Raw genomic sequence first — 10,707 nt, 5'->3', positions numbered from 1 at the left:
CATTCTGGTCATTTGACATCAGAGGCCCTCATCACCTTTTCTTTCTCTGGCAGTGGCTGGGTCCTGCACAGAATGGCATCATGTTGGAACAGCTGACATATGTATTTCATCTGTGTTTTTAGTTGTTTGCGTTGGGTTTATTGTCCGACTGCACGTGCAGTGCAAGGATTAATTGCTCATTTAGATCCAAAGGATTTGTTAGATATCTACTTACCTACTTCTCTACACTGCTAGACCACTCGCCAAAGCTTCCGTCAGGGACATGCTGGCCATAGCGCAGCTAGAGTTTCCTAGTGAATGCTAATGCACAGGCGCGGTCCTTCTTGCTGGGCACAGGCGCATGCAGGCAAACGCTTACCTATTTACATGCGCATTAGAAAGTGACACTGGCGCCAAGTGGCCTATATAAGTGCAGCAGCTGCACTAGTCCATTGTGGTCAGATCTGCAGCTTTACCTGTGTTCCTGTATCTGATTCTGTTGACCTCTATGTTTGACCCAGCTTGCTCCTGACTTTGCTTGAATGCTACCTGCCCCGACCTTTGCTTGTCTCTGGAATTTGCTCTGCCTTCTGCTCATCTACCTGATCTCATGTTGCCAACCTCTTCCTGTATCCTGGCTATTCCTTGCCTGCAGTCTATGTCTGTATCTGACCATCTGTTGCTGACCTGACTTGTTTAACTATGCATCCAGTTGTTCATCTGCCCTTCATGCATCTACCTAGCTCCTGCTGGAGCTTCTTCTGCTGTGGTCCACTGGTCTTCCTGCACCTGCTATCAGCCATTGTCTACTGCTGCCTGCTGTCCACCAACCCAGGGTCTGCTGTTCATGTTGACATCTGCTGTTCCAGCTATCCGGTCCACTCTGGTGACTACACAAGCACTCATACCTCGCCACGCTCTCACGGCCACTGTCACAACATCAGTGGTCTCTGAGCTTGGGCGGTATGAGAGGCCTTCCCTCTGCACGTCAGGCTCAGCCGCAAGGTATGTGACAGCTTCTTCTTCCCCATGTTCCCTGTTTTCTAAGGTCCTGATGTCATCAAAGCAGGGTCCACTGCACTTGATGTGGTTAAGGGAGGTTCCACTGTCGGAATGTGGGGGAGAGCCATGTGCTGAGGTAGTAGAGGAGTGATGTCATCAATATGATCAAGATGAGTGATGTCATCAATGCAGGTTCCACTGGACGTGATGACGTCAAAGAAGGTTCCACCACCAGAATCTGGGGGAGAGCCATCTGCTGAAGTAGTAGAGGACCACGTAAGGTCCTCTCCTCCTCTCTACTAAACTAAACAAGCAGTTAACACTTGCAGTGCAAGTGCAGATTTCCTGGAGTCAGGCATTAATTCAGGTTGGAGATGGTCCTTGTTTCCATGCATTTTTTCATCATATTGACTGTCCCTTCTCTTGTCTTTAGTGCCTTCCATTGACGATGATACCAATGGGGTGATCTGTCCAGCCTGCTTTGTCCCCAACTCTGATCGATGTCTTGGCCGCACTGATTTAAAATGCACTGGGAATGAGAAACGCTGCTTGCACTACATGAGGACCGAAAAGAAAGGTATGTGAAGAAATGATGATGATCGTTGTGTATAATCTATAAATCTATATACAGTATTTTTTCAGTAACTGCATATTTTATGTGAGATTAGTGTAACATTTTTAATGTACTGCTTACCCTCAAAAGGGCTCACTGATTTGCCACAGGTTCCTTTCCAAGATTAGTGCAACTGCAGCCAGGCACACAGCAACAGTCACTCTTTCTGGCTCAATGAATAGTCTAGGGATTGCCTTCTTTAAATGTATTGCTGAATAAACATAGATAGGGCTCAGGGAGCTGTGGGATACTCCATTAACACTGCACAGTAATGAGAGGATACTCTTCACTTTATCATTACTCTTTAGAAAAGCCCCTTTAGACACCATCAAAAATATCCAAGGCCAGGCAAGCGGTAGTACTGATGCACAAGGGATAGCAACAGTCTCCGGAATCCTACACTCAGGTCTGTACTGATAATGACCCTGGATACTTGGACACCTCCTTCCAATATCAGTCAGACATTTTCGTCAGTGAACTCTCCAGACCAGATCCTCAGTGAAATCCCTTGAATACTTCCAGAGACTTTCAGCAAACAGACCCCCCAGCTTTAGCATTTGACCTTAATGAGCATAGGTAGAATTCCAGCTGGGCTGCCTAGAAGGCTTTCAGAAGCCCTTCAGGCTGGAAACTTCTCCTCCTGCCCCAGACTCCAGCCTATCTATGCACTCTCCAGCCATCTACTGGACATCCTCCCCCAGGAATCGGCTGGGACAACATTCCAGCTGCTGATTTATCTCCTCCCAACCCACTATATTCTAGTACCCTCCAGAAGACAGGGGGAAGCAATCAAACCTGCAGCTTATAAAACCCTCAACAGCTCGAAGCAATCGCAAACTGCTCCACTGATTATAGGGTAGCCAAAAAAAAAAAACGAAATCTACCTAGCCTATTCAGCAACCTACCTAGAAGAGTGCTAAATCAAGTAGGCGATTATCAATTTCGTACATGCTGGCTGTTACATGTTTTGATTATTGAAGTCCTTTTACTGATATATAACTGTTACCTCTACTGATCATCTGTATAAGATGGGAATGACTTCCTTGCTTGAAGTTGAAGTATTATTTGCTTGGATTTTGCCTTCTCATTTTTTTTTTAATTACAACCTTTCCATTTTCATTACATAGTTTATTTTATACTCAGTGAGGTCAGCATTTGGTCACTGTGTTTCTTTATACAATGCAGGATAATCATGGCCTGGTGCTGGCTGTAGGCTGTACTCTAAAATGTTATGGGGACAAGAAGGAAGGGAGAATTTCCACAGGTGCACACAGGGCGACTGTTGGCTTTCTGATGTAAGCAATCTGGCAGCTCTGACCCTTAGAAGTGTGACCCCCCCTTCCCTGTGCAACAACTAACACCATGCTTCCCGGGCTCCACTGTCCCACCTGCAGGCCTGGGACTCGCATGGTGGATGTTGCCACGTGGAGGGGAGAGAGACCTGTAACTCTTTGTTTGCTGACCGGTCCTAGCTGCCAAGAACCTAGGAGCTATGTGTATAATGTCCCTTCCAGTTTCTAGTGTCACATTCCCTGGCCCCTGTGGCTAAGGAAGAAGCTAATGGCATGTGATCTGTGCTCCATTAGCTTCAATGGAGGCCAGGTGAGACATCAGGGGTCTAATTAGAGCCATGATTTCTCATAAACGAGGACCTGTTGTATAGGGATTGAATCATATAGGGGACTTTTTGTCCCCTATGTAATATAAAAATGTAGTGAAAAAAAATCAATGTGTCAAAAAAAGTTACACCTCGTCCCAAAAAAACATTTGAGCTTACCCCGTCCTCACAAACACACACATACAAATGTTACCACACCTGTTTGGGCGCCTACGTACAAAAAACATTGCTTGCGCTACACATGTTACATACCGCCTTCCATTCCAGAGTAAGAGCCATAATTGTAGGGCCAATATTCACAGGTAACTCTAAACTAATGAGCTGTAGGGGCTTTTAAAGCATCACCTATTGCAAATTTAGGGTACCAAAGTTCGCCATCATTTTACGGGCGCACCCAATTTTAAATCATGGCATGTTTGATATCTAATTACTTGGTGCAACCTCATCTTTTATTTTTTACCCAAAAATTGGGTAATATATTGAGCTGGTGTACCTGAAAATAAACTTTAGTGCATTTTTACTGAAAATTTGCTCTTGATAAACCATTGCATTAATATGGTGTCCTAGAAAAACAGGAAATACAACTATTTTATGTTCCATGGTGTCTGCCTTCAGAAAATAATGAATATTTTGTGAGTTTTAACTAATCTTCAGGCCTAAATTTTTTTTTTAAACATGGGTGCAAAGAACAACAACAACAACAAAATAGCCTCTGGCAACGAAAGGGGTAATTGAGAGTGCAAGACCTGACGTATTTATCCCTTTACCTGCTTTGTTCTCTCTTACAGATATGTACACTGTGACGGAAAGCTTGCATGGCTGTACCACGGATGAGATCTGCGAGGCCGGATCCAACCTGGTGCTTCCAAATGGAAATTATTACAAGACTGTCAAGACTGAAATCTTCTGTAATAGTGTGATCACACCTCGCAGTGAGAGTTACACTTCCCTAATGCTTGTTGTAACAGCCCTAATTGTCTTCAAAGTTGACATGTAGTCATTAAATTCCATAAGATATCAAATATCTCCATATAAGCTTGTTATATATGCATTTAAATACCAAGTCCAGGCAGCTATAAAAGAAACAAATCAGTGCAGCTCTGTTATAATTATTGAATCATTAAATGTATTTTATTAAATGCAAGGAGTGTAAGTACTGGAATTTGATCTGGTATACGCCTCTTAGTAGTCTCTTACAGTAGAGGTCGGAGTTTAAGGGAAAAGCAGCAGAAGAAGCCAGTCGGTTGACCTGTAGTGCCCCTGCTCTAACATGAAACATGTTGATAGGAGGAAAGAGCAGAGTAACAGAGGGATGGGGGTTTTAGCCTTCTGCTAGTCCTCAGCCATCATCCCTTCTTTCACATTCGCATTAGAACCCTCTGTTCCTCCCTTTTCACATCATTGTCCCCAGTTTCCCTCCTTTTCATGTCAGAGTTTTCATCCCCCCTTTCACGTCAGGGTCCTCAGTCCACCACCCCCTTCAGGACCCCCCTTTTAATATCAGAGTCCTCAGTTGTCCTCTTTTCATGTCCTCAGACCAATCAATGTCAATCAATCAATGTCCTTTGTTCCTTCCCCCCACTTCACATCAGTGTACCCAGGTTTCCTCTTTTCATGTCCTCAGGCCCCCCACCCCCTTTCACATCAGAGTCCTCAGTTTACCACCTCTAAATGTCAAGTCAGAACATTTAGTCCCCCCACTTCACATCAGGGTCCTCAGTTCACCCCCCTCCCTTTCACATTCTAGTCCCCAGTTCATTGTTCCTCCCCTTTCCCATCACAGTCCTCATCCCTTACCACTTCACATTAGAGTCCTCAGTCCCCTTCTAAATGCCAGCTGACCTACACCATGGAAATGCTGTGCTAAAATACTAGAAGCAGTCTGGCACCTCTATTGAGCTGAGACATCACTGCAGGGTGCCTAGGCACCATGGTTGAGAAACACTGGTTTAACAGCAGTGGAAAAAAGTGTGGTCAGTGACCTGGCTATGCTGTATGCCAGGTAAGATAGCTTATGCTTTGTTAAATCACCAAGCATAAGGCAGAAGTTATTAACCTCTTACCACCTAAGTGACACATATGTGCAGCAACAAAGAGGGTGGGCTTTAACCCCCACACACAGCACCTCTGCATTCAAGAATTGCCAAGGTTTCTGTGCTGAGAGCGCGCTCACTGCGCACTCCCATCACAGTGGCTGAACTTTCAAAGACAGCTCTTGGTCTTTAAGGCAGGATGGGTTCCCACTCATATGACCACTGTGACAGCCAATCCGGGTGGTCCTGTGATCGGGAAGTCTGTCCTACCCCCAGGTGTATAGACCCACTTAAGGTGACACCTGGGTTAGGTGGGAAGGGGTCCATTGAATAACGTTACAAGTGGAATTTCCTTCCCTGCCCTTTGGCACTGCATGGTTCCCACTCATGTAACCACTGTGACAGCCAATCCTGGTGGTCCTGTGATAAGGAAGTCCGTTCCACCCCCAGGTGTATAAACCCACTTAAGGTGACACATAGGCTAGGTGGCAAGGGGTTCATTAAATAACGTGGAAATAACATAGAATTTCCTTCCCTGCCCTTTGCCATTCTATGGTTCCATCCATCAATGCTTACATGGTTCTATCAATCAACCCTTTCATGGTTACATCCATCAATCCTTACACAGGTCCATTCAACAACCATTTAATAGTTCCCACACATGTAACCACTGTGACAGCCTATCCCGGTGGTCCTGTGATCAGAAAGTTTGTCCCACCCCCAGGTCTATAGATCCACTTAAGGTGAAACCTGGGCCAGGTGGCAAGGGGTCCATTAAATAATGTTACAAGTGGCATTTCCTTCCCTGTCCTTTGGCCTTCCATGGTTCCATCCACCAACGCTTACATGGTTTTATCAATCAACCCTTTCATGGTTACATCCATCAACCCTTACATGGTTCCATTCAACAACCCTTTTATGGTTCCATCCACCAACCGTTTTATGGTTTCATCCACCAACCCTTTCATGGTTTCATTCATCAACCTTTTCATGGTTCCATTCATCAACCCTTTCATAGTTCCATTCTTAAACCCTTACATGCCTCCCTTTATCAACCTTACATGGTTCCATTCATCAACCCTTACATGGTTCCATCCATCAATCCTTATATGGCTCCCTTTATCCACCTTACATGGTTCCATCCATCAACCTTTACTTGGTTCCATTCATCAACCCTTGCATGGTTCCATTTATCAACCCTTACATGGTTTCATCTATTAACCCTTAAAAGAAGTATCATATACTCTGTAATATGTGCCCTTTGAAGGTGCCTCTTCCTGGATGCAAAGGGTGCAGAGAATTTACAAATGTATTAGCTATTGACATGGGTCTAAAACTATCCATAGGACCAGGGTCTGAAAGGGAATACACTCTTCCAAATAAAAATCCAATTCTGTCGCTTCAACAAACAATTAGGCAAAGTTCTAAACCTACAACAACGGGTAGTCAACATCTAACTGCTGTGATGGAAAGTGATCAACTGTTCCTATGAAATCCGGAGGTTTAGACTTGCATAAAGATTAGCAGCAGTAATAATCATCCAGGGTGACCAACTGTTCCTATAAAAATTATTGGTTTGGGGTTGCATAGAGATTATCAGCAATAACCGGTGGCAGATGATCAGTTGTTCCCATGCAATTAATTGGTTTGGGATTACATAAAGATTAGCTGCAAAAATTGCTCGTGGGTGATCTATTACTCCTATGAAATCATTGGTTTGGGGTTGCATAAAGATTAGCAGCAATAATTGATCTGGGGGGGATCGATTGTTCTTATAAAAAAGCCAATGGTTTGGGGTTGCATAGGCAAAAGCAGCAATAACCGATCCTGGGTAATCAATTGTTTCTATCAAATCCATTGGTTTGGGGTTGCATAGAGATTATTAGCAATAATTGATCCAGGGTGATCAATTGTTCATATGAAATCTATTGTTTTGGGAGTGCATAGAGATTATCGACAATGCTTGGTTCTTGGTGATCAATTGTTCTTATGAAATCCATTGGTTTCGGGTTGCATAGAGATTAGCATCAATAATTGGTCCTGGATGGTGTACTGTTCCTATGAAATCCATTACTTTGGCATTGCATAGAGATCCACAGCAATAATCAGTCTAGGGTGGTGACCAACTGTTCTTATAAAATCCATTGGTTTGGCATTGCATAGATATTATCAGCAATAATTGATCCTGATACTGATTAGCAATAATCAGTTCAGGGTGACCAACTGTTCTTTTGAAATCCATTGGTTTGGCGTTGCATTGAGATTATCAGCAATAATTGATCCTGGGTGAACTATTGAAATTTATTGGTTTGGGGTTGCATGTCCAGTTTGGCGGTGGCTGAAAGACAGTTTAGGCATTTTGTAGCAAAGCCATGAATAAGTGAAGAACCACAACAAATAAATGGACACAGAAGTAATCCTCTCCCGGCCAGATAGTCTTCAGTCATAAGAGTATGGTAGAGATTAGTAAATATCAGGTGATGTAATTGACAGGAAACCGGAACAAACAATACTTCTTCCAAAACATTAGGCAACTCCAGCTGAGAAATACGTGTGATCTCCTAATCGCAGGGTGCTTTAGACAAGCAGAGGTAATTACATTATTACTCATAGAAGGCTCATGACGCAACACCGAAACTGATAAATTCAAGTGACCTTTAGTATGATGTTCTCTCACCTTGCTTTTTTGGATTGGTAAAGGTAAAATATTTCTGATCCTCTAATTATTAACAATATTGTATAATAAATTTGAACTTTTGGCTTCTTTAATAAAGAGTTCTTGTCATTAAAGTAGATGGTGCCCCTAACTGAATGATATTTAGTTTGCTAAATAAGTCTGTATCATAATATGCAGCCTACTGTCTACATGCACTTCTGTGATGACTGCATGGAAATTCTTAGGATGGGTTTCCTGATGGTGACTAGGGATGGGCCGAACACCCTCCTGTTTGGTTCACAGCAGAACTTCCCAACAGGGGACATTTTTAACCTGAATGGCGAACCCCAATGAAACCTATGGAAGCCGAACAGGTAAAATTAAAAGTGCCCATTTTGAAGGCTTATATGCAAGTAATTGGCCATAAAAGGGGTATGGGGGTCTGGGTACTGCCACATGTTTCGGACATGTTTCAGAAATAAAAAAAAATAAATAGAATAAAAATGATTGGGTTTTCAGGAGCAATGATTTTAATTATGCTTAAAGTGCAGCAATAAAAATGAAAAATGACTTTAAATATAGTGCCTGGGGGTCCCCTTAATGTGCCTGTAAAGTGGCGCATCTGTAGCATGCATGGATCATGCTGCAGCAAAAATAAATTTTCAAAGAAAAAGTCAAATCCCATTTAAAATGACTCCGGGTTACATTTGCTGACACCCAGCTATTGAAAAAACAAATGAAAAAAAGAAAACCGTGTGGCGCCCCCCCTAGTCTAAAGCAGACCCTTTGGGACTGGTATGGATTTGGAGGGGAACCCCACATCAAAACTTAAAAAAAAAAACAGCCTGCCCCCCAAAAAATCCATACCAGACCCTTATTCGAGCATGCAGCCCGGCAGGTCAGGAAAGGGGGGACCAGCGAGCCCTCCCCCTCCTGAACCATACCAGGCCACATGCCCTCAACATGCGGGGTCGGGTGTTTTGGGCCTCCCCCCCTCCATAAATCACCTTGTGCCCATGTTGATGGGGACAAGGGTCTCTTCACAACAACCCTGGACTGTGGTTGTCAGGGTCTGCAGGTGGGGGGTTTATCGAAATCTGAAAGCCCCCTTTAACAAGTGAATGGGTGTCGGGTAAATAGTATCCCTATCCATTCACCAAAATGGTGTCAAAAGTAATAACTACAAGAGACAGTTTTTGACAAATCCTTAATTAAAAAATAAACAAATTGTGTCCCTCGATGTAAATCCATTGTCAATCACGCTGCCCGCCGGACCTGAAAAATAAAAAAAATGTAAAAAACGCTCCGCCTCCTGGGAGGACTCCCGCTGTATGCCTTCTCTGCACATTTCTTATATAGACAGGGGGTGGGGCTACCTGGCTACGTCACGCGGTGGCACCGCCCTCTTCTGACATGACGGACTGGTGCATTCTGCCCCAAAGCAACCCCCCAATGTTAAGGGCATGTGGCTTGGCTCATTGCCCCCCCCTTTCCTGACCTGCCAGGCTGCATGCCCGGATAAGGGTGTGGTATGGACTGGGGGGAGGACCCCAGACCGCTTTTTTTCCTTTATTTTTTTTACCAGCACTTTTTTTTTTTATTGTTCAGCTGTCAGCGGGGAAACCCATTGACAGCTGGCGACTCATTAGTTGTTTAGGACGCCGTGGCCTGGCCCTGTTCCTTAACAACCAGCTTACACTGCACCCTAATTGGGCAAAGCTTTTCCCAATCAGGGCGAAGAATGCACTGTGCAGCAAGGAGAGCCCATGTGACCTGGCAACAACACAGGAGCCCTACTTGGAGATAGGGACAGAATGTTGTCACCCTCCTACAGGAAGTACACGCTCAAGGACCATCATGGCAGGATCCACAACCTTTCAGCAAGCCGCTGAGAGCCTGAGCCAGCCGCTCCTGCCCCCTACTCAGCCCGGTGCTTCAGTGAGTGCGGGGGGGGGGGGTGCAGAGAGCCGGTGTCTGACAGTCACCAGCTCTTTGCTCAGAGAACTGTGAGAACCAAGTGACGGGCTGTATCTGATCACTCAGTTCTTAGCTTTAGCGCTGGTTCACACAGGGGCAACACGACTTACAGCGCGACTTAGCAAGGCGACTTCAGCGCGACTTCAGCGCGACTTCAGCGCGACTTGGGGCGACTTACAAGGCGACTTCAAGTCGCCTCCAAGACAGGCGACTTTCCAGTGGCCAATCAAACTACAATCCGCTCTGGGGGAGGGAGGGGTTTGCTTGAAAAAAACATCTTCTCTTCCTGTGAAGTCGCTTCACTATAGACCACGATCCGACTTGTAGGCGACTTCCATTGAAATCAATGGGTACAAGTCGCCTACAAGTCGCCTTGAAGTAGTACAGGGACCTTTTCTGAAGTCGGAGCGACTTCAGTAGCGTACATATAGACGGCTCTCATTCACTTACATGGACTTTCAGATGTCAAGCGACTTGGGGCGACTTGAGGTCTGACAAGTCGGATCCCAAGTCGCGGTAGTGTGAACCGGCACTTACAGTCCGTGGGGGACAGATGCAGCATTGGACAGGTGTGTGGCTTTCCTAATCAAGTCCAATCAGTATAATCAAACACAGCTGGACTCAAATGAAGGTGTAGAACCATCTCAAGGATGATCAGAAGAAATTGACAGCACCTGAGTTAAATATATGAATGTCACAGCAAAGGGTCTGATTACTTAGGACGATGTGATATTTCAGTTTTTCTTTGTTAATAAATCTGCAAAAATGTCAACAATCCTGTGTTTTTCTGTCAATATGGGGTGCTGTGTGTACATTAATGAGGAAAAAA

At 44.6% G+C, this 10,707-nt stretch overlaps 1 protein-coding gene across 1 annotated transcript in view; it reads right to left on the bottom strand.

Moving 5' to 3' along the window:
- Positions 1 to 4,084, bottom strand: part of LOC141110554 (phospholipase A2 inhibitor and Ly6/PLAUR domain-containing protein-like) — a 118,807-nt gene extending 114,723 nt beyond the window's left edge. The window contains exon 1 of the mRNA XM_073601951.1: positions 3,980 to 4,084. The gene's annotated coding sequence lies outside the window, so the exon portion shown is untranslated. The remainder of the gene's footprint in view (positions 1 to 3,979) is intronic.
- Positions 4,085 to 10,707: the final 6,623 nt, after the last annotated feature.

The sequence above is a fragment of the Aquarana catesbeiana genome, linkage group LG10 (assembly GCF_042186555.1).
Source record: "Aquarana catesbeiana isolate 2022-GZ linkage group LG10, ASM4218655v1, whole genome shotgun sequence".
NCBI lineage: Eukaryota > Metazoa > Chordata > Amphibia > Anura > Ranidae > Aquarana > Aquarana catesbeiana.
This window is presented reverse-complemented; position numbering and strand designations above follow the sequence as displayed.